The sequence below is a fragment of the Neopsephotus bourkii genome, unplaced genomic scaffold (genome assembly GCF_033783945.1).
Source record: "Neopsephotus bourkii isolate Nb327-2 ecotype Australia unplaced genomic scaffold, CSIRO-AGI_Nbou_v1 NB_1630, whole genome shotgun sequence".
Taxonomy (NCBI): Eukaryota; Metazoa; Chordata; class Aves; order Psittaciformes; family Psittacidae; genus Neopsephotus; species Neopsephotus bourkii.
The window spans coordinates 3480852-3508720 of NW_026902105.1; the positions used below are offsets into that span (position 1 = coordinate 3480852).

The following is a 27869-nucleotide window of genomic DNA, read 5'->3' on the forward strand; positions in this document are numbered from 1 at the left end:
TCAATTGAGAAAGAAGTATAGGGCAAGTGTATTTTACATAGAAAAACATAACTTGTATTTTAATGGCATATATAAAGTGCAATAGCAATTTACATAGTTATGCATTTATATTTTTATATATTTTAAGGTACATGCATAAGATATACTGTATGTTCAGTATTTAAGCAAAACTGTTGCAACGTTGTCAGAGGGTTCAACATAAATTTATAGTGTTCAGCTGTGTATGACCCCATCTGGAGGTCTCCATTGTGCTAACCAGCATTCAAACAGTGATAAGAGATTTTTCAGTTCTCTGGAAAGCTTGCAGTTCATATTGTGAAACCAGAGTGATGAGAGTTTTAATCTACAAGCAAACTGAGCAAAACTATTATTTTCAATGTCAGAAATTGTGATAAACTTTGTAAGAGGGGAAAGAAAGGGCAAGCAAGAGGGGTAAGACTGCAGAGGGAGGAGGAGCACAGAAAGAGAGGAGGGATCTTGAGTGTGCGTCTTACTGAATGCAATACGAGACAGGAGTGAATGAAGAAGAGGGAAAAGAACATATATAGTAAAAGCTCTTGAATATCATGCAGACTCCATCAGTAGGCAAGTCTTGCATCACTCTCATGTTTTACCAATTCACTTGTGAGTTATGGAAATGCCAGTTTCATATACATTTCTATTTTCCCTGAGTTCAAATGAATGCAAGGCAAAAGATTACTTACCTTTATGCAGATCTGGGAAGTCTCTGGTTGGGCAATAAAAAAGAAAAAACTAATTAACTCACCTAGAAATTTAAATTTTACTCATGTGGTAGTATGTAGGTTTGTAACTTGTTTGATGTATTTGAATATTGAGTCTAATACAATGCACTACAGTACTAGATCTGATTTAATCTTGCTTCTCTTGTGTATGAGACATTAAATTAAGGATGCTATCTCTTTATGTTGTTCAAGTATGTCTTAGCACTAGTGAGAATCCATGTTGTGTGGTTTGCCTAGATTTGATTTAAATACCATGGAGTCTTAGTTATTTGGGACTTTTGATCTGAAGTTTTTCTCTCTGTTACATCTAATCAGTTGCCCCAAAACTGAGTCAAGACAGGGAGATATGTGAAATGTAATTCTTTCAAAAACACTCAAGATCTCTTGACCTGCTGACTGTGAACGGGTTGTTCTGTAAAGCTCTTGAATAACAAGCTGTATTTCAGTGCTGATAGAGAAGCATCAGGAACAAGGAGTGCCCACAAAGCCCTGGCTGGCAGCCCTTCTCCCTTGGCTTCTCCTGGGAGAGATCTGTGCCTGGTCTGGCCTGTGCCTGGCCCCAACAAGAGCAGACAGTGGACCTCCTGCTGCTTTCTGGACAGGCCTCTCATATATTGGTTGCATATGGGTTGTTTTGTAAAGATGTTACTGCACACCAGCTCCTGCTGTCCTATTTGACAGTGGTCCTCAGGGACCTGTCTGGTGGCCACATGTGGCTGCACCTAACAGGACAGGCATGCACATCATCTAAATACTTGGGTCATGTGAACACACTGATCATACCATATGTGTATGGTTCTATGTCTCCAGTGACACAAGATGATGACCTGCTGGGTGCATGAGAGTGAGGTCACATCACGAAGTGTCTTGCATGTTTTAAACATCTTTCAATATGAGGGCTGTCAGACACTGGAACAGGTTGCTCAGAGAAACTGTGGATGCCCCATACCTGAAAGTGTTCAAGGCCAGGTTGGACAGGGGTTTGAACAATCTTGTCTGGTGGAAGGTGTCCCTGCCTGTGGCAGGTTGTTTGAAACTGGATGATCTTTAAGGTGCCTTCCAACCCAAAGCATTCTATGGTTCTACCCATCAGAGCATCTTAAAGAAAATATTGGGCAACAGTGTTATACGTGAATGCTAGAGGTTTAAAACCTGCTGTTAATATAGTTAATGAATGTATATATTTCCCTGGTTTATCCCACTGTGTTCCTGTTTTCAGATAGTAAGTGCCTGCACAAAAAATCATGTGTTGGTACAAGCATTGATACGAGGTCTGGGATCAAAACACTAATGTGCTGTAGACATCCTGTAAGTACAGTGTTCTGGAGCTGAGAGGCAGGGGATACTCAGGTGGCACCTCGGAGAAACTCATTGAAGTATAAAGGGTTCTTAAGAAATTATGTTATTCAATTGGTCAGCTAAGTATCTTTTTACATATCAGGCTTGAAAAGCATACAGATATCATGAGATAACAATACTATTCTATAGAATGTTGTGATCATATTTATAGCAACTAGGCTTTTATAAACTGTGTGCTCATACTGAAGTCAGTGAAGAAATGCCTATCAGTAACTGAAACTTTTTTCAAGTGTTTTGTTAAGCATATGTTTCAGTGATTTTCTGACTTCGTATTTTAGAACTAAATCTATGTCATAAGTTTTTCTGAAAGTAGGTCATCATACCTGTTTTCAGGACTGTGAATCAGACTTAGAATAAATGTCTTATAAGGTCCATTTTTACTGTCTTTTCAAATTAGTCTTATTCTATTTCTTGGTATTTGGCATAATATTAAGAAATTGACACTCAAAATACCACAAAGTATTTTTTTATTCTGGTCTGTAATTCTTTTAGTGTATTCAGGTAGGAAGAGTTGTTTGGATTTTTACAGGTAAAGGGTATGTTGATTTGTTGTTTTAGGTGGGAGTAAAAGGATTAACTATTGTTGTTTTCATTATTATTATTGTTGTTATTATTATTATTGTTATTATTACTATTATTATTAATATTACTATTATTACCTAACAACAGTATTTGGACTTAATTCACTTATGGCTAGTTTATATTCTTCAGAATATATATAGTGCATAGTTTCTCGAGAGATAGAACTGAATCCATCTGAAATATGAAAAAAAGATAGTAAGCATACACAGTCTTAAACGCTTAGAAAATTGCTTATCCAGTAACGCTGCTGACCAGGCCCATCAAGGGTAATTTATGACATTAAAATAATAGTTCAAGAAGTTGAAAAGATCTGACTTCATTAACTTAGGCAGGGGGAACTGATCTTTTCAGATTATTGTAGCAAGAGAATCCAAGTGTGTTCTCATATCCATTACATGAAAAGATCTTCAGTGTTGCTCTATGGATCACTGTTGTTATGGGAAAGGAAAGAGCAAAAAAAAATGCAAGTGTTAAGACCATGGGAATACAGAAAACATGAATAAAAATAGATGAGAGTCATTCTCTAGTTTCCATTTCATCTTAAAGGAGAGCTGTAATTTATTTCTTAGAATTTCATACTCCTTTTAGCAATGTGTATCACTGCTGTGATATAACTTTCCTATTATTTGTTTTAATGAAAATTTTAGTTGTGAGGATATACAAGATTAGTATTTTGTGAACTTATGTGATGTATTTCAAAGCAACTTAGGGGAAAAAATATTCAGAAATTCCTACAGTTTCTTTAACCTTAGAATCAAGCTAATGGTTGGACGACACAAAACTGCTTTTACTTAATGTATGTTTTATGTAAGATAAGACTTAAGTAAAAGACAAGATGCTATAGAGTAGAATGTCAAGGTAAATCAGAATTTATTTTAGTTCTGCTTCCTGTACCTTTTTAGTGCTACAAAAAGTAGATAAAGGAATAGTCCCTGCAACTAAGTCCAGCAAACATTCCTAGAAGCTAACATTTGGTGGGGTGGGAAGAGTTTATGTTGTAACCTTCTGGTCCTGATTCCACAGGCATTCTTCCTTGTGGAAAAGGTGGTTTTCTTTACAGAGGAAAATTATAGAATTCAAATCCCAAGCAGTGCCTTAACAGTGTTTGCTTAGCTATTCATACCTGGAATGCAGTCCTTTCCCTGCAGGAGAGCCCTGAGGAAACATGATCAAGTTTCCATACACGTGCAGACCTGTAACACTCTGTGTGTTAAAAGCCAAATTTTGTATTCTGTATGGTTAGTAGGGTGAAACTGGTCTAAAGTGCTGTACTCATAAGTAGAATAGTCTCAGTTGTGTCCGTCATTAACCAGCCAGGTAGCCTGCAGATCAAGTTTTTCAATTACTGGAATAATTGAAGAGACTGTGTTGGGAACATCAGTCTTGGTCTTGTGTGGATTTCACATTCCTCAGTTCAAAGTTCACTTTTATATAAAAAACAGTCTTCTACCACACATACAATACATATGTTTCCTACTAAAAAGATGATTAACCATTTCCACCAGTGGTAACTAAGGAAGGAACAACATGAATGCCTTTCATTGTCTAAAATGAGATAGAATATAAGCAAATAACTTACTTAACTAAAAGTGTATGTGTTCTCATAATATACATTGTTATTTTCTATTCCTGAAATTAATTTATATGGCCAAAACGGATATCATCATTCACTACTCTTAATCTGGCTCTGTATTTCAATTTTTTTTAATCATATATATATATAATTCAAGTGATTTGAAGCAAGCCATTTATTTGGGATTTTATTTCCTCTCTTCTTTGAGAGATAAATTGCTAATGTTAATAAATTGCTTTGATGTGTAGAATTATACTTGTATCAGTATTCATGATTTGTGATCTGATTTAGTTTCAAAATAAACCCGTATTACATTGATAGAAATATAGGATTAGCAGTTGACAAGCAATTAAGGCCGATTTGACCTACTGATCAGTTGGGAATTGTGACCTGAATCCTTTACCAAAGAGAAAGTACCATTGTAATAAATACATTACTGGGAGCATTAATCAGCTTTTAGTAAATAAGTTCTAGAGAGTATGCAAATAAATAAATAGACTCTAAATGCAAATTGAAAAGGCTGACTATGCAGGCTTTTAACTATATTTTACTAAAGTGATAGATTTCTTTATTTTAAATGGGTTTCTTCCACATGTAGAAAAAGACTAGGAAAGAAGATAAAGCAGTACAAAATTTTTGCACCTCTCCTCAATGGATTTTCTGTGGAGGAAGTAGGTATATACTTGAGTCCTCATTCATAAAGCTTATGTAAGAGAAGGATACATTGAAAAGAAATACATAGCTGATGACTTTGGACTCGATGACCTGCAGTGGTCCCTTACAACCTCAACTATTCTGTAATTCTGTGTTAGAACCGAACTCCAGGCAGTGCTAGCTATGGTCTTACAGAAGTCCTCTGGAAGACACTTCTCACACACAAAGTATGAGAAACACCTTATGCTGTATATAAACAGAAATCCCAGGCACATGAGAAGGAAGTCCTGTGGTAAGAGTAGAAAGTAAAAATAAAAGGTTTGATCTAGGGACAAAATGTACAGACAGTACACCAACTGAGAAATACTGCCCCAGTCACAAATTACTCATTGAACTTCCTCTATGTAATAAATACTTACCAACTCAGCGAGACACTCACCTGTGAGATGTCCAGCTGACTGTGGTAGAAATTAAATTAAATCAAGTCCCCTGATTGTAGGCATTTATATGAGTAAAAACTTCTACTTGTTATTTCCAAAATAATTTTCTATGTTGCCAACCCTTTCCCTAAAAAGCAGTTTACTTACATTACATCTTGATCTCATTATTAATGGGGAAAAAGGAGAAAGCTATAGGTGAGATAAGAATGTTTAATTTTGCCTTCCACAAGATTTTCTTCTTTCCATAATTAGAGGTAAAAACAGAGAGAGAAATGTACGGTGATCTTTCTTGGCAAGAACACTGCTAAGCTATATTTTCCTATTGAGAGCAGAAAAATTCTCATGAGATCCCTGCCAAAAAAATATACATATCATCAAAAAAACTTTAAAGCTGTTTTATTTGTTTTCACAGTAAACAAGTTTGTTCTTTGTGTTGTTACATAAGGAAAACCCACCACAGGCCTTTCGGAATTAATACAATCTAGAGAGCATTTCTTTTTTAGGCTATCTGAGACCTATTCAACAGAATAATTCAGGTGTTCCTTAAAGAAACTTCAATTTGAATTGTGGTGGATGGCCACACACAGAGTGGTGGTCAGCGGCTTAATGTCCAATTGGAAGACAGTAACGAGTGGTGTCCCTCAGGGATTGGTGTTGGGACCAGTCTTGCTCAACATCTTTGTCGGTGACATGGACATTGGGATTGAGTGCGCCCTCAGCAAGTTTGCCGATGACACCAAGCTGTGTGGTTCGGTTGATACGCTGGAGGGAAGGAATGCCATCCAGAGGGACCTTGACACGCTTGTGAGGTGGGCTGATGCCAACCTCATGAAGTTTAACCATGACAAGTGCAAGGTCCTACACCTGGGTGGGAGCAATCCCAGGCACAGCTACAAGCTGGGCAGAGAAGAGATTCAGAGCAGCCCTGTGGAGAAGGACTTGGAGGTGTTGGTCGATGAGAAAACATGAGCTGGCTTCAGTGTGAGCTCACAGCTCAGAAAGCCAACCGTATCCTGGGCTGCATCAAAAGGAGTGTGACCAGCAGGTCGAAGGAGGTGATCCTGCCCCTTCATTCTGCTCTCGTGAGACCTCACTTGGAGTACTGTGTGCAGTTCTGGTGTCCTCAGCATAAAAAGGACATGGAAATGTTGGAACAAGTCCAGAGGAGGGCCACGAGGATGATCAGGGGACTGGAGCACCTCCTGTATGAAGATAGGCAGAGAAAGTTGGGGCTGTTCAGCCTGGAGAAGAGAAGGCTGCATGGAGACCTCATAGCAGCCTTCCAGTATCTGAATGGGGCCTATAAGGATGCTGGAGAAGGACTCTTCATCAGGAACTGGAGTGATAGAACAAGGGGTAATCGCTTCAGACTTAAACAGTTGAGGTTTAGATTGGGTGTAAGGAATAAATTCTTTCCTGTTAGGGTGGTGAGGCACTGGAATGGGTTGCCCAGGGAGGCTGTGAATGCTCCATCCCTAGCAGTGTTCAAGGCCAGGTTGGACAGAGCCGTGGGTGACCTGGTTTAGTGTGAAGTGTCCCTGCCCATGGCATGGGGGTTGGAACTAAATGATCTTAAGGTCCTTTCCAACCCTAGCTATTCTATGATTCTATGTAATTTATAAAACAATTACCTGAAAATAAAAAGTCATGAAAATAGCCCCAAAAGGAAAGGTGGTATTAGAGTCATGCGTTGCACACTAATTCAGAAGAGATCTCTGGCTTTGGTTTACAACTTAGGTGGATGTTGCAGTATTAAAAAAAGTTAGTTTTGCTACACTCTTATATTGTCCATTTCAGCTGTCTGTTGTTTGTCTGTATTATAAATAAGAATAATCTTTCTCTTCATAGGATATAATGGGGAGGAAAACATTGTAGTACTTCTTTTAAACACTGCACAAGATATACAACTCATGGGAATCATTCAGATACTGAGAATACAGTTGTGGGGGCTTTTCATACTTTTGGGCTCTTTGTGCTTATGTCCCTCATCATGAACTGGTGTATGCCTCCTAACGCATCTCCAGACCATTTAGGTTGGTTTTGTCTTCCATGGAAGAAATGTGATAATGCCATCACTCAAAACTTATATGTGCCACTAAACAGAAAACTCTTACAGGAGAATCGTATTAACAACAGAGTAATTTAATATTAGCTAAGTGTATCAGTGATAATTCACAGAAAATACACAAGCTACCAATGCATCAGGAAGCAGAACCCTTTACACACAAACAAATTACTCTAAGCATTAGCATACAGTCATGTCTATTATCTATCTTTATTTGCTTTATTGTGTCTTTGTTTTTATTTTTTTGGGGGGGTGCTACCAAAAACTTCAGTTTGCAGAATGATAGATGTATCCTCTTGGTTTCAATATATGAGAGATTCAGCTTCTCCTTCTCCAGAGATGTAATAAAAGAGAGTAGTAGCCAGAACTACATTTCTTGAGCAGTCTTGCAGCTGCAGTTTGTAAAGCTTACCAGACCTGTCCCTAAGGAAAAATGTGCAGGACCCGTGTTTTCTGAATGCTGATGTGTATCAGTAGCTTCATATGCACAGAATTGCATGGAAATACACAAAATTGAATGGAAAATTAAGATAATAAGACTAATTTGGGGGAATTTAGGTACCCTTAGGGCTATAAGCTGGATTTTTCAGGTTTATTTCTTTGGAACAAGATGCCAAATTCTTGTGCATTGAGGCACTTGTATCCTTTTTTAAACTTTTTTTTTTTATTCATATGTGAGTTTTGCAGTCTGTACTGAGAAGTGAGACAAACATGCAGGAGGATAAGAGAAGGACAGAAATTAGAAGTTACCTGAGACCAGCAGAAGTCAATGGAGAGCCAGAATATAAGCCTCAAACTTGTCAAGTCCCTGTTCCATGATTTAGCAACACAACAAAAAAAGAATTTGTGAAATTAGTTTTATGCCCTTCTGGGTATAAATTGTGCTTTTTAACTATGAACGAACCCAGGTTAATTTTTTTTTTTTAATTTGATGAAGTAAACTACATCCTTGTACCATGTATAAAATTGCAAATAATTACCAAATGCTTTGGCAATGTATAGTGAGGGTTTTGAAGACAAGTACATCTAAATTCAGTGGAAACTTGAGAATCTAGCTCAAGGAGTGCACTGGTGAACTCTACATTTTTGCTACAGTTTTTTCTGGTTTAGTAGTTTACAAGAGAGGAATTCCTCCAACTTGGTTTTTGTTGGTTTGTTTTAATATCAGTACAAGTTGTATTATTACATTTTGATTACTGCTTGAACAAGTTGATAGGATTTTCTCTAATACTGTTAGGTATATGTGAGTTCAATTAAACTCTCCCTGCTCAAGGGAATATTTTAAAAGGAATTGTTCTTAAACTATTCCTAAAGGAGCATATTTAGGAAAAGGTGAATGATTCCTTAAGAAAGGCAAAGATTTACTTTTTTCCTCATCAGCTAAATAATTTGTGTTATTGTTTCTTGTGTACCTGCATAAGATGATGCACAGATCCTTTGGGAGATATTTTTCTTTGGAGTCCTGTATTTTATTGTGAAGCAACCAAAACACAAGTCTCAGCACTGGGAAGGGGTTTCTCTTTTTATACCCGTTTTTTGTTTTCCCTATGCTTGCAAGTGCTTGTGCGAATGACACTGATTTGTTTTCACTGACATGATCTTTTAATTACAGTATGAAATATTAAACTGCATATGTTATCCTGCATGAATTAAAACTCTGCTCCAAAAGTTGCGTTCAGATTTTATCCCATTTTGTAACTATAGTACTCTAATATTTAGGTTTTGCCTTTGTCTAGGTAGAACTTAGTGCCATCAAAAATTATTTTTAGCTCAGTCTATGAAATCACATTGAGGCTTAATTGAAAATATTCACAGTAATAAGTGCTCTTCTTGTGAATATTTGTGCAGTAAGACCTGTCAAGAACAGATTTGTACTGTGAAGGAAAAATTACTTCCCTCTGATTAACTAAATTAATTAATAGTTACCAACATTACTTAGGTCTTTTTATAAGATAGATATGTTAACTATTTTTGAAAATGTTAAATTACTGCAATATTTTGTGTTAAACCTGCAGTTGTAAGGTAGTGCCATATTTAACTAATATATGACATGGAAAAGGTAATACAGTAACACCTTACAAGATAAAACTGATTTTTATAGAAACTCTGTAATTTCCATGTTCTAGTAAGGCAATATTCTCATTTTTTTTTAATATAGCATAAAATTATGCTATGATATATGAACACCAAAAAAAATCTTTACAGATCTGTTTAACAACTGAATTTATTTACTCAATGATTTCTGAATTTTATCAGTAACAAGATTTGTTTTTCAATAAGCATTCCTATAAACACTGACTTAATTAAATGTCAACATTTTATAATCTTGACATCAGTTTTTAATATTTGTTTTATTATTTTCAGTAAGAGTATGCAAGATTGGGAAATTTGAAACTTTTAACTCATGGTTTGGAATCCTTATATTGTGAAAATTCATGAATCTGGAAAGGGTCTTCAAAACTAAAATAGCACCACTGTTGAATTTGAAGGTCTAGTTAGTAGCATTGTCTGTGTTTCACTAAAATGTGCTTTTTCTTGAATAGAGCAAAGAAATTCTTCCCCCTGCTACCAGCTGTATTTCCTTGTTGTGTCACTCTGTCTCAGTTAAGTATGTCCTATTTGTTTTTGCAGTTTTCATTTCAGTTGGTTCCTTGGTGGAGTTTGTAGGCAACTGAAAAGTTTTAGTTCTTGATCTCTGTATATCATGAATTGCGTTACTTGACTGAAAATTGAGCTCCAGAGAATTACCAAAAAAAAAAGAAAAATCATTTATATGAACATTTGTAACTTTGAGGAAGAGAAATGTTTAGGCAGACTTTTTATTATTTGCCTGTTGTAAAGACCTTCTGATTTTATTTCTGAGGCTAAATATTATTTACAAATGTTGGAAATTAGCTGTGTACATGTGTTTTCTATTAAACATATGAGTAGTTCCACTGAAGGTTGTGGTACATTTGAGGAATACTGAGCCTCACAAAAGGAGGGAAGACTATACCAATCCTGCTTTCTGCTTCAGCTATCTTTATTTGCTAAGACCACTGAAGGATGAGAACTGGAGAAATCCTTTAAGCTGTCATGCTGCTTCCTTTAGTATACTTTGTGCTTAACTTCACCATCTTATCAATAGCCAGAGTCATGTCTTCATCAGTAAAGGGACAGAAATGCCAGGAAGCATAGAAAATCACTTGCAGTTAAATAGGTGAAATACATAAACATCTGGAGAGAACTTCTCACTCTGCTGTTCCATCAGCTACCCATTGGCTGAAGACCATCCTGCTGTAGGCGTTACCTTTAAAAGTACCACTTCTCAGCTAGCATGCAAGCTAAGAGACTTCCCATATTCTATTGATGTACTGACAGAAGCCAGGTCCCTGAACAGCCTAGAGGTCAGGCTGCATGGAAACTAAGAGATCAGTCACTTCATCAGCTTCCTTACGGAGAAGTCTGTGAGTGCTCAGTGCACAGTAGAAGTCATTAACTTGCATGGCTTTTGCTGTTCCATTTAAACAAGTGCTTTCATGCAGCATGTTGGCAGATTAGAGGAATTGTTGAACAGAACCCCACTGGGAAAAGGATTCTTTGCAATTTTGAAATGAATTTTCTCAGATGGTCCAAGCTGGATCTTGGCTTTTGCCACCACGCTTGTCTCTTCTTAGTGGACAGATGAATCTAATCAAGTGCCAGTTTTGTCCATGTTGCATGGTCCCAGCTTTCTTGGATTGACAAAGAAATTTTCTGTCATTTGATTTTACCTTGGTTTGATCTGGCATTTGAAGCTATGAAGTATATATGGAGAGGAATATATGGAAGACCTCTAAAGCTCTCAGTCACTTAAGATCACTTAAGGTACATCTGTACAGATAAATAAAAAGAACAGGGTCTGTCTCTGGTTCTGAGAGCAAGAGCTGGCTGATGTCTTTATGGCTAACCTATCTAAAGGTTTCCTCAGAACAGGACTGCCTCATCCCTAAGATCTATTGGAATCCTCCCATGATTGTGCTCTCTCCTCAACTGCTTTTTGGGAATGCTCTGATGGCTTCAGTCAAAATAGTGGCAGGGAGTGGGTGAAGAAATCAAGAGAATGTATATAAGTCAGTGTCCCACCCCTCTACACTTTGGTGCTATAAATATAGTCAGAGAAAATCAGTTTCATGCAATCACCACTCCAATGATGGAGGATTTATTTGCGTCTGTGCACTTCCCGTACATACTGCCTTGGCTAATTACATAGAATCATAGACCACCACATTGGAAGGGAACTCAGTGATCATCTGGTCCAACCTTTCCTGGCAAAAGTACAGTCTACAGGCCCAGCACCCTGTCCAGCTGACTCTTGAAAGTATCCCTCACTGTGGAAGAACTTAATCTACATTTGATAACTAAATTTAGGAGGATAAGCGTGGACAGGACAGAATTGGCTGAAATTAGTCAGTGATTACACAAGGAAACTCATTAAAAACATCGAACTTATTTTCCATTAAATTTTTTATCATATCATCAAGAATTCTTTTCTCATCTGAAAATACTTTGTAGGTATCTAATTAGCCTCTATTTATTCTTTTTTTTTTTTTTAGCTAATTTGCATTGCTTCCCTTTAGCAGCATTAACTGTGTTTTCCGGTTTCACCTTCAGCCCATAAGTTCCTGCTTTTTCTCCACCTCTCATCCTGAGTTATGGTATGTCTGTCCACTGTCGAAATACCAGAAAAATGAACACATTTTGTTGCTTTTTAGTCTCTGGTGCAGAGTGTTTCGATCTCACTGAAAGTAAGTAGCCTTGATGTGAAAGCAGACATAAAAACAGTGACCTCCTAGGAATTTTCTAATTCTAGAAAAAGACTTAGTAATTAAAAATATCACGAAGAAACTGTTCTATCAGTTCTTATGAAAACAGAGGTCCATCTGACACTGGTCTTAAATCTGTATGAAAGAACTACATTTGAAAGTGAAGGATCCTTTTCTAAAGATACCCTGCTCTTATGTCTTTTCTGTTTGACAAATTAGGTACAGCTGATACTCACTAGCAGAACAGTTACAAAAGGAAGAAGTAGTTCTTGGGGTAGCCATGACACAAAATGTGTAAGCCTTCATAATTTAAGAAGTGTCTGCTTTTTGGGTGCTAATCTGTGTGCTTGAGTTAAAACTGTGAATCAAAGATATAACATCCTCTTAAAAGATGTGAAACAGCCTCCTGGCAGTAACCTTGTTTTCCAAGGTACAGGACCATAGTGAGAAAGCACAAGCAAACAAAAAAAATATTAGTCTGACTAACAGAAAATCATAGAATCATAGAGTGGTTTGGGTTGGAAGGGACCTAAAATATCACCTAGTTCTACCCACACTGCCATGGGCAGGGATACCAACAAAAGCACTTTTGATAACTTGGTATCAGACCTGCTGAATCTTAGGTGCTGAACAAAGACTCCCTCTTTTGTGCCCTTTTACTCCCCTACAGCAACTGGAGGTCATGCTTTGCAGTGAATTTGTTTGATCTCTGTCCTGTGAGTGTACCTCAAAGGGAAGACAGAGCTGGTCAGAAAGTCACAGCTGGAAGGACACATTTCCTTGCACCTTGCTGAACATGTGGTAGGGACTCCAGACAGTGGAAAAGGGAATGACCACATTACTTGATGCTTTAGTCAGCTGAAAACCAAGTACAATTTCCTATAATGCCAGTTATGTGTGTTATCTGGGCATTTGGTAGGAGCCCAGAATATAACCAAAGCCTCTGTGGTCTCTGAAGTGGAATCACAGTAATAAAAATAGATACATTTCTCTGTTATTTTCACTCAATCCAAAGGGAAAGAGAAAACACTCCCAGCACAGTCTTCTGCAGCTGCCCAGTCTGTATCCTCTCTCTACTTTCACCTCTCTGCATATATTGCAAATTTACCCATGTTCGCAATTTTCATATGATTGCTGCAGTTCCCTTTCACAAATAACTTTTCCTGTTTCAAATCTTTTCTCCTTGATAACAAAGAACATCCTTGGACACACCGAATTCAAAAGGAGAACTACTCAACCCATTATTTGTCTTTTGCTGGCCTGTTCATGTAGCTGTCTATGTCAAAAAACCTTTTCCTAGGGTGTGGATCTTGCAAATGGCAGTCCAGGAGCCTTTATGTCCCTGCAGACTTTCGAGAGTGTCACCAGGACTCTGGAGACACCAGGGTATGTGTCTGCAGATTCCTTTATGTGATTCAGGGCAAAGATTTTACGGGGTACTTGGCTACAGTCATCCTTCTAGCTCAGTCTCATCTGGCTAGGCTGAACTGCTTGAGAGAGGTTTCTTCCCTTCCAGTTGAAATTTGGCAGTTATGATCAGTGATTTCTCCTAGTCTCATCTAAAATTTAATTGCATGATTTGCATCAAATCCCAGATAAAGGTGTTTTCACATTAAACTGTCATTTTTTGTTGTGTGCCTGAGAAGCGATTGCTCTTATTTTGTCATTCATTTACATATCATCTTCACCTAACATTTCAGTTCTCTCTCAAGGCCTGTGTATTAGCTTTCTCCAATGGCTTTCTGGCTTCCTCTGTTTTTCTTTTTTGCCTGTTTGCCAACAACTTAGCCACTAATTTTGCTTAACTCTGGTGCAAAATTTTACTTATCTCAAAGACTTTCCTAGTTAGGAACACACCGTCTGTTTCTGAGGCACTGGTACTAGTCATGCTGATAGAGAGGATATTGAATAGTTGGACCTTTGTTTTTCCTGATATGGTCATTTTTATTTTCTTATGTTCAGTCTGTATCTGTTTCTGGTTTGGGACATTAAAAATGCAGTCTGATTATTAGACTACATGGCTATTGGAAACCAGATGTTTGTGGAATTTATCCAGCATGGCAGATTCAGCTCTTTAAAGAAACATCTCTTGTTCCCTCACTGAAGAATTTGTCTGTTACAAGTTTTATCTGGCTTTCTGCAGAAGTCTGAGTAGCTCATATCAAAGCTGGTTTTCATTATCCCAGTTAAACAGTTTAATATTGTGTTAAACTATCTGTCTTTAATCTTGTTTAAGAATACTTGACTTTCCCCTAAGAACAATATTCTAACCATGATCTTAGCTTAATTATAAAAGATTTTAAAGCAAAGAGGTGTATAACTAACTCAGCTGGTTTCTATGCTTACCTAACATACTTCTATGGAACCTCAAATTCAATGCTAATCTAGAGAGGGTCTTGGAGTAACTCCATATTTGCACAGGTGCAAATCAAAGCCACAGTTCAACAGTGCAGTCTGTGCCCTTCTGTTACATACCACTTTTTGCAGAGTAAAACAAGGTTTAAATTAAAATTGAAAACATTCTCTAAATATTTATGAGAAAAAAATATCCTTGCATAGTAGTTTGTCACAATTGTGCTTAGAGAATTTTTTTCCTTTTTTCAGGCATACAAAACTGACTCATCTATATACTAAATTACCTAAATGGATCTAAAGATTTCCCAAACTAAACACAAAGATATTAAGATTATTAAATGTGGTGGGACTGAATGAGGGTAGCATATAGAGAAAATTAAAAGTTTGTTAACTATATTAAAACATTAACTAAAGGCCCAAGTTTTAAAATGAAGAAAATTGTCTGATGCACTGCATAACAGGCTGGTGTAAAAAACTGTATTCAAATAACTCATTTGCATTTGAGGGTTGCTTCTATTCTAACTGAATTTGGTAGAGCTCTCTAAACAACAATGCTGGTGTAGAATCCTGATGAAAGCTGACATTTGTTAAAATCCACAAAAGATTATTTTAGAAAGTAACAATGGCCACTATTCATACAAAAAAAAAAAAAAAAAAAAAAGGAATTTTAATTAACAAAATGTGCATCTATTTTATTTTGTTTCTGAAACAAAAAGAGTGGGGTAGGGGAGGAAGAAATAAGCAATGAATTTTTGGCTTGACTTTTAGGATTCTGAGAACCCAGAGTTCCTGACAGATCCCTCCAGAAGTAGGAGAGCTTCTCAGGTCCTCTGCAGAACAGCTTATGTACTATTCAGCTGAAATTTATGGAGAAAGACTGAGCAGTCTTATATTTTTAATAAAAAGTTATATTGAGTATTAGAGGGTTATTTTAACATACCATTTATATATAACAATATTTTAAGTTAAATACATGTTTTCTGTGAGATATGGCAAACAGATGGGCTGTCATCCTGATTGCTTTTTTCAGTCTGTCAACTCCTACACTTTCTGCAGTATAAAACCATTGAAATATGATCTAGACACAAGTGTGTGTCAATATACACAAGATAGCATTTGTTATATATATGTCTGTGTGTATTTTTATATATGAATATGAATAAGCATGTGCACATAGACACATATATACATACATACATCTATACACACAAGCGCGTACTACAAAACAGGCAGTCAGAGTATAGCCAGGCATCTCCATCTGGGCTGGGAGATGGGAGGCAAGCTGCCTATTTGATCTCTCTCTGAACTGGCCCATGGGCTTCTTGGTGAGTAATTCAGAAGAATTTGTGAGTTTCACCACTGTACACTCTTTTGAGTTCAAAACTTGATGTTCCTTTACTGTATTAGTACAGAAAGGTTTGAGAACCTCTTTCACATAGCTGACAGTCACCAGCAGTATCAGTCATTTGGGTTTACATCACCTTCTAGGCTTGGTTCTATTATTTTTGTGGCTGTGTGTACTTTCTAATTGAGTCCATAGGCTTTCTATTTTCAGTTAACATTGGTTGTTAACTGCTGCAGGACTAAAAATCCATTCATTTGCCATAGTTGGTACTCTGGCTTTGCAATCTGCTACAATCAGGTTATTTCAATTTTTTGTTTATTGACTAAAGACGGAGTTTAGGCAGCTCGCTTAAACTAGACTCCTACTTTAAATATGCAGAAGTGAAATAAGATGAATCTTGGTGCATGCCAGTGCCATGCAGCATAGTAGGGTCACAACTATCTTAGCTGACTTCAGATAAACAAGTGACATATTCCGCCAAACTATGTAGCCTGGCCAAACCCAGCACTGATGTAGTTTCCAATACCCAAGCTGGGACTTAAGTACCAGCTCCATTGTGCTGCATAAGTAAACACATTATGTCACACAGTGTGAATTGTTCTGATACTCCTTTTTATCTTTACTTTCTTTTTAGTTAGAGGCTATTCCCTTCTCTAGCCTGGAGAAACACCTTTGCACTTATGACTCATCACTAGCAGTGGGGACTGCCGTGAACCTTGAAAAAGAATACAATTACTGGATTTCTGTACTGTTAAATAGACTTCTTTTTCTTAAAATTATAGCAGTGATGGGATTTATTTAAAATAGGTAATACAAGGAGATGAAGGCACACATTTCACTTTCCCTCACACTGATGAAATCTTAGTCCTCACTTCAGTAAGCCACTAGCAAAATGGAAATTGATACAATCTCTTATTATATATAGTGAGGCACAGATTAGTGGGACGTTACTTGCTAATAATTTGAAATATTGTATGCTGATGGAGATTAGCCAGATAGCAGGAAATTCTTGCTGCCGACTCTATGGGGATGGTGTAAATTTGGTGCCATTTCTTTCTATTCTGAAGGCTGTAGTTTTTCATCTGCTGTGCCTTTCAGACTGTAAGCTCTTTTGAGCAAAAACTCAGAAGTATTTTTCTATATTCAGGTCCAAGCTTTCTTGGTCTTCTAGCATTATGCAAAAGTTGACTAAATATGACAACACAAATTAGCTAGCTGATTTTGGCATGCAGACAAATAGCAAATATAGCATAATCCACAGAAAATTGGTCAAAATCGTGAACATTATTCATGGACTACGATTATGGGTGCTTTTGCAGATGAACTGTCCTGGGTTTAGCTTAGCAATTTTTCTCCTTCTTGGTAGCTGGTGGCGTGAGGTTGACATCAGTGATCTTTCCTGCACCTCTTCTATTTTCAGTCATTTACACTTCAGGTGACAACCTAAATTATTTCTGAAAGATATTGAACCATATATATGAGGAAAATTTGGAAAGTATATTTTTAGATCATCTCGGATGGGACACCTTACTAGCTGGAGAAGTGAATTTTATTTCTTAAAGGCCAGTATAGGCAAAGAAGCTAAAGTTGTCCAGCATTTTTCAGAATCCAACACAGGCTATGCTTGGGGACAAACTTACATCAGCACATCTGGTCTTTAGTCAGTATTAGCTAGTACTACTCCTTCTAATAACAAGAGTAATAGTAGTAATAGCATACTAGTCTATGGAATTTTAGTGTTTTCTGTCTGTTATTCTCAGTCCTTAAATATGAAATTATGAAAAGATGTCCAGTGAGGTCTTGCATGCAATCCTATATGAATGAAAAGTTTCTAAGAGTTTCAGGTTGCACACACCAATTAAAACTTAACATATGATGTTTTGAATCACATTTGAACTCATTAATATAGCGATAGTGTGCTTTACTGGCTTTCAACAGCTAACATGAAATAGTGACTCTGAAGCCAGATTAGTTGTTTGGCAAGATAACTTCATATTTTGTACCTGCAACCCAGTTTCTGCCTGGCAGTAGTAAATATATAATTGTGTCTTATCTGATAGAAATAGATTTCCGCTGTATTACAGCATTAAAACACGCAGGGTTGTTCTCTGGCACTGAGTCCATTTGGCATAGAGTTACCCACATCCATACTGTGATACTCTGCCACCCTCCAAAACAGCCCTTTGGAAGTGATTTCTGGCACATTTTAACTCTGAACCATGACTTTATTGGAGGTTTTCTAGATTTTCAAGCTGATACTGTGCTATGGACTCTTCTAAAAATGTAGCAGTAAAATAATCTAGTTCCCATGCGTCAGAATGTGACTTGATATTGTATCTACTGATGTAGACATAACTGTGGATTACCAGAATAAAAACAAATGAAAGAGGAAAAATAAAACTGTTTTTCAGCAGCAGTGGTATTTTGGGATTCGCTGATTGCGTTATCGTGGCTGAAGAGACACTGCTGTGACTCAAACACCATGGAAATGAGAGCAGTGTAATGGCAACAGCACACATTCCTCTGCCAGAAATACAAACAGTGTGAAAACTGACAAAATGAAACTAAAATTTGTGATTTTGTCAGTTAAACAAGACAGCTAACAAGCTAGCTAAAGATATATGTCTTTCCTCTTGATCACTTAGACTTTGCTTGGGCAGTATTTTTTTATTGTTATTTCTGGGTGGATCTCAGTGCCCATCAACTGACTTCAATTCTTGTCAATGAGTTTAGAGTTGACCATTAAAATAAAGGTGTTTCATTAATGCACTAGGTTCTTTAAACACGGTGCCCTTATAAAATCTGCATTAAGACTTTAAAAGTATTCACACCACATATATTTGGTCCTGTAAGAAGTGAAATTTTTTTGTCCTCATTAAAATGTTGAGGCTTCCATGGATGTTCTGGCACTTTCAGACTTTAGAGATTCCCATCTACCACATAGCACTAACAGTAAGGATGTAAGTGGAAGTTAGGATGGCTGACCAGTGGAGCTGGTTACCTGTGGAGTACCCAGTGCAGGCAATATGAAAGAGCATGATTTACAAAATAGATATAGCAAGTCTCTGCAGGGCTTTGCACAGCAGAAGGAGCCTCATAAAACCTCTTGTTCTGCACTGAAATAATGCATAGGACTATTTCCAGTAAATGCAGTCTGTGGTCTCAAGAAAAACAGATAATGGGCACAAAACTTTGCAAAATCATCCCCTCTTACTATACATTAACCTTCTGCAGGTTATATCAAAATTACATTACAGACTTGCAAGACAAATGTCTCTTTACAATGCTGACATTTGGACTCACCAAAGCTTTCACTTGTTGATGATAATGTAATACTCTTATATGGCAAACAAATCGAACCAGACCTGCATGGTAGCAGTGATGTCCTCAGCAAACTGTGCTCTCTAGACACTGCAGTCCTTGAGCGCAGCGAACAGTGTATGACAGGTACAGACCTCACTTTTCATCTTGTTTTCATTTGACATTTTCACATGCTGTTTGTACTGTTCATCTCAGTAGGGGCTTTTTTTTTTTTTTTGAAAAATTCAAGCATAAAGATCATTGTGTGCTTTTCCACAGTATATCTTCTTAAGTAACATCAGCAGGCTGCTGCATCAACACAGGTGCATTGACCGGCTGCATTCGTTGTGCAGTACAGCATGTGCCACAGGCTACTCCATTGCCAATAGTTCTGTGCTGGTTTTGCCCGTTCTATGCAGAAGACTCAATTATAGAGGGAAACAGATCATGTTTCATGAAGTTACAGTTTCAGAAACCAATTACACTGTCCTCATCTAAGATGTTTGAAAACCTTCTGTGAAGTACACAGGCAGCTGATTTGAGAGTATATATGAATAACTGCAGCTAGTTTCTAAGCTCATGGGTCTGATGAATTATAAAGAAGGTTACTCTCAGAGACAAAACAGCAGATTGGGATCTAAGTAGAGAGAGCGGATAGTCTCCATGTATGCATTTAATCCACCCACATCCCCAAAAAACCCAAAACAAATAACACTTGGTTTGTGTCTGGTTTTTGTTTTTTTTACAGCTTAATATGTTTCCTGTGAGTTTCTTTCTCTAAACCACTTCTTCCTTAGAAGAGCATGTACATTTTATTTCTGTGCTCTTTGCTTCTCACCCTGATGAAGCATTATGAAGTAATATGTTTTGCTAAGCTCTATGACACCTTGTGGTTTGCAGATTACCTTGTGATCATGAAGGTGTGAAATTATTTTAATCAAAATAGAAATACTCAGCTGTGTAAAGTTTTTCTTCTCCAATTCTGACCTCTTAGTTACTTCTGAGCTAGCTATACTGCATTGCTGCATGCTAACCCATTAAAAGCTCCCTTTGTTATTTAGGAAAATTATGACTTTATTTTGATATTGTGGTTTTATCATAAACTTTGGAGGGGAAAGTTAAATATATTTAAATAAGAAAAGACATCTTTCACATGTGACTAATATTAGCATTAAACCAAGAGATACAGATTGCCTTCGTGTTCATTACAGAAGGCAATGCCAACTGCAGGACAAGAAATGCTACTATGTTGTTCAAGAAACTAAACCTGTATCTCCATGTATGTGAAAGCATCCTACGTTTCCAGAAAAAAAAAAATCCTACTACTTTTCCATTTCTTCATTTTAAAACATGATTTATGTTTAATTCCCAATTTCATTTTCAGAAACTGAAATCTGTGGTTTTGGAAGAGACATAATGAAAGCAATTTCCTTCATCTCTTCAAATTTGTGTCCTCTGAAAATGTGCAAGACTTTGAAATGATCCCTACAGGGCTAAATTACTTAAAAGTAGAGTTCTGTGGGCACAGAATGTTAAGGCAATGGGAGCAGTTTTCCAGTGTAGGAATACTGGAATTGGGCATCAGCAAGTAAGTCCTAATGTGGGCATGCAAAACAAGCAGTTCTAGAAGAATCCTTTTTGCTGATATAACGGCTCTTGCACTAACAACTAGGGAATTATGCTGGAACAGCTGTCGGTCAGCAGAACTATTTTGGAAGAAATCTGTACTGTGTTACCTAGTTTGATATTTGAGGTGGAGTTGACCTTATAGTAGAATATGCCAAAAGATTTAAGAGAGTGGCAAAATTTGCTGTTACCACATAAGCAGATGGAAAAATGTGGCTGCATTCTCTAAGACTGCTTAGTAGGGAGTGCTCCGAAAATCCAAAATTTATTGATTAAAAAAAAAAACAACCCCAGAATTTAGAAAACTTGTATCTGATTGCTGGACATAGAAGCAATGTAGGAATGGTCATTATGTCAGTCCCATTCCCAAATATAAAGATATGTTTATTAAATTCGGAATCCCATTATTGGATGGCTATATTTAGAGCAGGTTGGCACTGAAGATCTAGTGCCACAAATTCATGTTGCATGACATTTTTCAGTAATTGCTTAATAGTAAGCATTTGGTTTTCTAGTTTGGTAGATAAGCCACCAAAATATTTTATAATATATCCAACTCTACAAATAGACTTGCCTTAGGACAGTACATACATTTATAGCAGATGTTTGACCTTGTTCTGTTTGACCTGGATTCTTACATTGTACCATTCTTTCAGCAAGCTATCAGAAAATGTTAAAGCAATGTGATACCTGGGAGTCTTGATACTGCGCATTGAGATGGGAGTTTGGATGCAGTTCCTTTAACAAGAATTTGATTCATTTGCAACTGGTAACACAAACCAATTAGTAGCAGTTAAAACTTAAAAACTTGTTTTCTTCGGTGAAGGCATGTGTCCAGATTGCTAGCAATTAGAATATTTGTATAATGCACCATTAGCAACTGTTTGAGGACAGCGTCCCCAGATCCCAGAATCCTGACAACTTATGGCTTTCTTATCTCAGTTTTTTATCTCTGTTTTCATTCTTCCTTTTAAACCTTTACTTTAAAGAAAAAAAAAAAAAAAAAACCACCAAGAGAGAGAAGAATATTGAGGGACCTTGGATGGGATTGTGATCCAGTTCTTTGCCACAGAACTGCTGAATAGGTATCTTGTATTGCAACCTCTATTTAGAGTAATTCAGAATCAGCTATGGACTGGGGAATATTTGAAGTTATTTTCTTGGTAGAGGCCAATTTTATCAATGACATGACTGTAACAGGGTTTTTTTAATGTATTGTGTTACATACAGTACATAAAGTACTTCAACTGATGATAACCACTGTGGCTGCTAGGTCTTGCTCAGTCCTGCGGGGCTGAGCAATGTGGGGCCCTGCATTGTGGCACAGCTTCCAGGGCACAGCCCAATTCCCACCAGGGCACACATCACCAGCAAAGTGCTCCATTATCATCTTTTTTGGTGCAGTGTGTCAACCACCCCTGCGATGGCCATGTCACAATGGGACATCAGGCCTCTGTGTCAGAGGGGGCCTCCCAGTTTCTGGAGGAGCTTAGAGGGAAGTGGCAGAGGTGCATACCCTCCTGTTTGGGGAGAAAAACAAGAACGGACTGCTTGAAAGCTTGCTGGGTCCTAAGCAGTTGTTATTTGTTCTACAAAGGGTACTTCTAAAGGGAGTACTTACAAAAGGAATGTTTATAAATGGGAGTGAAAGTAGGTTAAACAGATGTTGCAAATCAGTTGCATTTCTTTGAATATGTATCCTGCGGTTTGCCTGTATTTTTGTAAATATCTCCGAGTCGACCAAATGTTGTTTTGACTTTCTTTGCATCCTCAACACCTTTTTTATTCAGCTGTTTTTATGTAAGTCAGCAGTAGCTTAGCTAAAATGTAATGAACATTAACTTTTTTTTCATCCAACTTCTCAAAAGTAGTCATGAATTATTACTTAATCAAGACACAACCATTTACTTTTCTGCCATATCTTACACTGATAAGAATGCAGAAGGAAGTTATTTTGTCTGCTTTTGTCTTTATAGATAGGAAATTCTACAGTCACCAAGTCTTTTAAAGATGTATTTAGCAATTGCTTCAGCATGTTTTATTGGGTTTTACCAATTACATGATAATTGTATATTAGTTTTATTATTGATACTATCATAATTTATTTTAGAGCTGTTTGCTTTATAGCCAGTTTAGAGTAAACTGTAAACAAAAGTAGTTCTGTCTGCAACTGGAATATGCTGTAACATGGTGTAGTGCTAGTACAAATGCAAAGGGTAATTTTAGAGGAAATGCTTGAGGCATTGCAGGCTAACCAGGCATCCACTTCAAGCTGGAGTGGCTCAGTAGGTCTCTGTGATCACTGCCTGCCTATGAGCCTGCCGTGGCACATGAGGAAGGTGTCTGCTGTGGCAGCTCACCCTCTTCATAACCAGCAAAGAGTCACAGATATGTTGGATGGTGACAACCAGAGAAACGTGAACTTATGTAGAATGACCACCTAAATACACATTTTGGAGTATGACCTGAATAAGACATCTAAAAGATGTTAAAGCCTATACAAGTTGTCATGGACATCATTTATGGCCAGTGCTGAGAAAAAGAGAATATATTGTTCTAAAATAAGTGCCTATGCTGTCATATGAAACATGTGTTATTAGGAGTAATAGATTACAGGTATCTAGTAATGAAAAATTGTGCATACTGTACAAATAGCTGTCAAAACTGTTTCCCTGTAGATCAAGTGATGATGGGTTCCATCCCCAAGCACTGAAGTTCTGATTAGTTTTCATTCCTTAGCAAAGCATGAGAGTAATAGTGTTGGCTGTTTACAATCTCTTGTTATTGTCCAGGATCTAACATTTCTTTCCAAATATCAACTCAATGAAATATACTCTGGGGTGTGACTCTATACACATTCTTCATGAAGCCTTTCCGTTGGCTTCAAGATGCCATTCTGTCTGCAAAGTTTGGAAGATCAAACCCTAAGTATAGTTTACCAATATTTTAGGGGATTTAAGGATTTCTGAAAGCAAGCTAAAAGAAATACCACATTTACTATCATTACTGCCTAAAGGCACAGGAAGTGAACAACAGCCATATGCAAGGCTTGATACCACTTTTGCACTGTCATGAACTATAGAACAAAAAGACTGTTACAGTAGCTAGTACCTCTTTTTAATGATGTCCATTGCTGTAGTGTCTTACCATTTTGTGGGGAAGGTTGCCAAATACTATAGACTTGAGTAATATAACGTACTGGATAAACGGAAAAGAAAGATAAATAGTGGTGAGGAAAATAGGGAAGTAAAATTTAATCAAAAATTATGTGTCAAGCTATGCGCAAATCATAGAATCATAGTCATAGAACCATAGAATGGTTTGGGTTGGAAGGGACCTTAAAGATCATCTAGTTCCAGCACCCCTGTCACGGGCAAGGTCACCTTCCACTAGACCAGGTTGCTCAAAGCCTTCTACAACCTGGCCTTGAATGCTGCCAGGGATGGGGTACCCACAACTTCTCTGGGAAACTTGTTCCAGTATCTCACCACCCTCACAGTGAAGATTTCCTTCTTAATAGCTAATCTAAATCTACCCTCTTTCAGCTTAAAGCCATTCCCCCTTGTCCTATCATCCTATTATCCTGTGAAAACAGAAAAAATAAACCCATGTTTGCTAACGGAGGCAGGTGTGCTTTAGAGAAAAACAGCATGGCTTAGTAGACGATTAGGATTTGCCTGTTACTTGCAGGGCTGACTGATAACCAGATGCTGGCCCATGGACAGCAGAAGCAGTGGTCTCAAGACTGAAACACAGGAGGCCATCTGAACAACAGGAAATACTTTTTCACTGTGAGGGTGTTTGAGCATTGGCACAGGCTGCCCAGTCCTCCACAGGCTGTGGAGTCCCCATCCTTGGAGATAGTCAGAACTGGCTGGACACTGTCCTGGGCAAATGGCTGTAGATGACCCTGCTGGAGCAGGGCCGTTGGACCCGATAACCTCCAAAGGTCCCTTCCAACTTCAACCCTTCTGTGGTTCAGTGCTAATTCCCTACGAGTACCTCCAGGCCGTTGGATGCAGGTGAGCTTTGCCGGCAAGGACCAGTGCCAGAGTTCACCATCCTGCTCTGCCCATTGTGCCACTGAGGCGCTCTCCACGCCTTGGCGAGGCAGCGGGACCGCCCCTTCTCCCGCCGCCTTCTCTCCTGCCTCCAGCCGCGCTGGGGACAACCGCCGGCCCAGCGGGCACCGAGAGGGGAGGAACAAAGTTTGCGGGCGTTGCCTGCGGGACGGCCCGCCGCCACCGGCCCGCGCCTCTTGGCGGTCCTCCCTCCGCCGTGGTCGGTATTTACAGCCGGCCCCGCCGGCGAGGCTCGCACGACGGGCACCGTCCACTGCACCTTCCCGCCCCGGTGACCTACGCTGCCGGCTGGTAGGCGGCCCCGTACTGGCTGCGGCGGCTCGACCCGCCGTGAGCAGCGGCGCCGGCGCCGGCAGCGGGGCAGAACCCGGCAGAGCGGAGCTCCGCGGCACTCAGCCCTTCCAGCGCTCCCCGCCACCCTCAGCCCTCGCGGCACGGAGCGCCCGCGGAGGGCTTCGCTCCCGTTCGCTTCGCTTCGCTCCGCTCCGCCGCTGCCCCAGCTCCGCGCCGCTCCGCTCCGCGCCGCCCGCCGCCAAGACGCCGCGCTTCTTGTACCGCGCCAAAGGCGGTTGCCGCGCGGCCAAGATGGGCCGGCAGACGGCGGCCGGCGGGCGCACCATGCAGCGGTCACAGAGCCGGAGCAGCCTCTCCGCCTCCTTCGAGGCGCTGGCGGTCTACTTCCCCTGCATGAACTCCCTGGAGGAGGACGGAGGTGAGGGACCAGGGCCGCGGCCGGGGCCAGGGGGAGGGCGGCGGGTGGGCGCGGCGGAGTCCCTCCCGGTCCCGGGGCTGTAGCCCCCTCCGAGGCGTCCGGCGTAGGGCGCCCGTCTCAGGCCTGGCGGGTGGGCAGCGGTGCTGAGCGCGGAGCTCGGTGCGGGAACGCGACCCCCGGAGAGTTACTCGTGTCAGGAGAGGGGCTGGAGACACGGTGCTTGTAACTGGAGAGCGCGGTGTGATTGAAAGGGGATTTTTATCGTCACATTATAAATTAATTGCTGAACTTTAAGTATGTTGAAGAAAAATGGGGTGAAGGGTCTGTCCATTTTCTGCTCATTGATAAGGATAAACATTTCCTCACGGGTGGTTTTCTGATGCTTCATTGGTTTGTACAAGTATCCCTGGTCCATTACTAGAATGAAATTTACAGAGAACGCTGGGTTTGAACAATGAAATACTGGCCCCGCTTAACTTTTCCTTAGGAACGGCAGTAGGCAGAAGGCTGTGTGTGCAAGTAGACCTTGCAGGTCTCACTCACAGTTAATCTCCACTCATAGAACTCCAACTCTGAGAAAGTCCTGGTTACTTTTTGAAACGTGTATAACAAATGTACAGTTAAGCATGGCACCAAACCTTGTCTCGGACAGAACTTGTGAATTTGTTTTGAAAACATTGGTTTCGTAAGGAAATAGTATAGTGTGTTTAAGTATGTTTAAATGTAGAATGAACTGACAGACTTTCTAGTGTTTATCAGAACTAATTCAGGATTTTTAACTTCATCAAGACTAATGGAGCATATTGCACTTTCAATAGATTTGAATATCAGGATATAAGACTTATAAGACTTATATTTGGCCAAATGCGCTAGATAAACATGTATGACCCATAATCTGTATTTAAAACATCTGCATATGCACATATCACCTATACCTCAGGCCGAGAGCTCAGTGTCAAATGTTTGTCTCCAGTCTTCACACATCTTGATTTTGCTTTTCATGGGCAGCACTCCCTGGAATCTCTTTTCTAAAGAATCGTGTGGTCTCTGCCATTCTTCTGGAGCCCTAGTCTGCGCTGCCCAGGTTGCCCCTTTCCACAGAAAAGAGGGAGCAGCTCCCTGGGGCACAGTGTGCTGTCCTTCAGTACTGTCATCTGCTCCCTGCCTTGAACAATGAAGTGAACTGCAAAATATTGCCAGTAGACTGCAGGGTAGGCTTCAGAGGGCATTCTTAATCTTTTTACGTGCTAATAAACACTATGGCTGAAAACACACATTTTTTAAACACTGAAAATATAATAGATTATGATAAACATGCTTAGGTATTCTTTAAAGATTTTTTTTCTCTGTCATTCCAGAATAGTTGTCTTTTTAGTCCTGATTATTAGTTACAATAATTCCATTAATCCTTTGTAAAATTGGAGTATTGATCTTTTTTGTTCTGGTCTGTGTTCTTTACTTCTCTAGGAAACAGCTTATTCCCCAGTTGAGTCTGTGTGTGTTTAGAAGTATGATGCATATGGAACTCAGTAGAGGAATATCTGTAAATTTAAGGGAAATTGTAACTATTTATTTAGTTTGTGCTGGCGAGTTATTTAAACAGAGGTGTTAAAAGAATGTATACTGATTTTTTCACATGTGCCAATTTATGTTATCTGGTCCTATTTAGACTTAGGCTACACTTGAAAATGCATTTCATGTGATTTAAATGAAAATATGTGGAGGTAATTGCTATGTAATTTTTACAGAGCTGAATTTCTGCTACCTGAAATTCAGACATACCAGGTTACTGAGCGAGTGACAGGCATGACAGCTAAACTGTGGTTCCCAAGTGCTGTCCCTGAGGCTAGGAAGACAAAAAATGTGATCAGTTTTTTTGATGGTAAGTCACCTCTGTACTCAATTGGAATTAGTTGTCTTCTGCGTGCGTCTGTGTGATTATATGTATGTACCACCAGTGTCCTTAAGTGGGTGTGTGATACATGCACTCACATGTTAAGGTGTTTAAGGCTCTTTTTCAGGTTAACCTGAGAAAGATGTTAAACCCACTTCGTAAGTTCTTCATCCTCAAGATGTAGTTAGTTCTGCGTATGATGGATATGTTTAAAAAAAAAGAAGATAACCTGATATAGGGCTGCTTTTACGTTTTTACATACATTATATTTCCCCTTCAATCACTTTAAAAATACCAATAGAAAATTTGACCTGTTGAGGCATTTATTTGTGATATTTGCTTGAACACCTTTGCT

At 38.8% G+C, this 27869-nt stretch overlaps 1 protein-coding gene and 1 long non-coding RNA gene across 47 annotated transcripts in view; one reads left to right on the top strand and one right to left on the bottom strand.

The window, feature by feature from the left end:
* The window catches only part of RIMS2 (regulating synaptic membrane exocytosis 2), a 448541-nt gene that overhangs the window by 401265 nt on the left and 19407 nt on the right, over positions 1 to 27869 (top strand). The window lies entirely within an intron of this gene.
* Positions 18774 to 25380, bottom strand: LOC133223030 (uncharacterized). The gene is made up of 3 exons (XR_009728448.1): positions 25189 to 25380; positions 23926 to 24006; positions 18774 to 19422 (listed from the first exon to the last, which is right to left on the bottom strand). It is a non-coding gene; the product is annotated as an uncharacterized LOC133223030 (long non-coding RNA).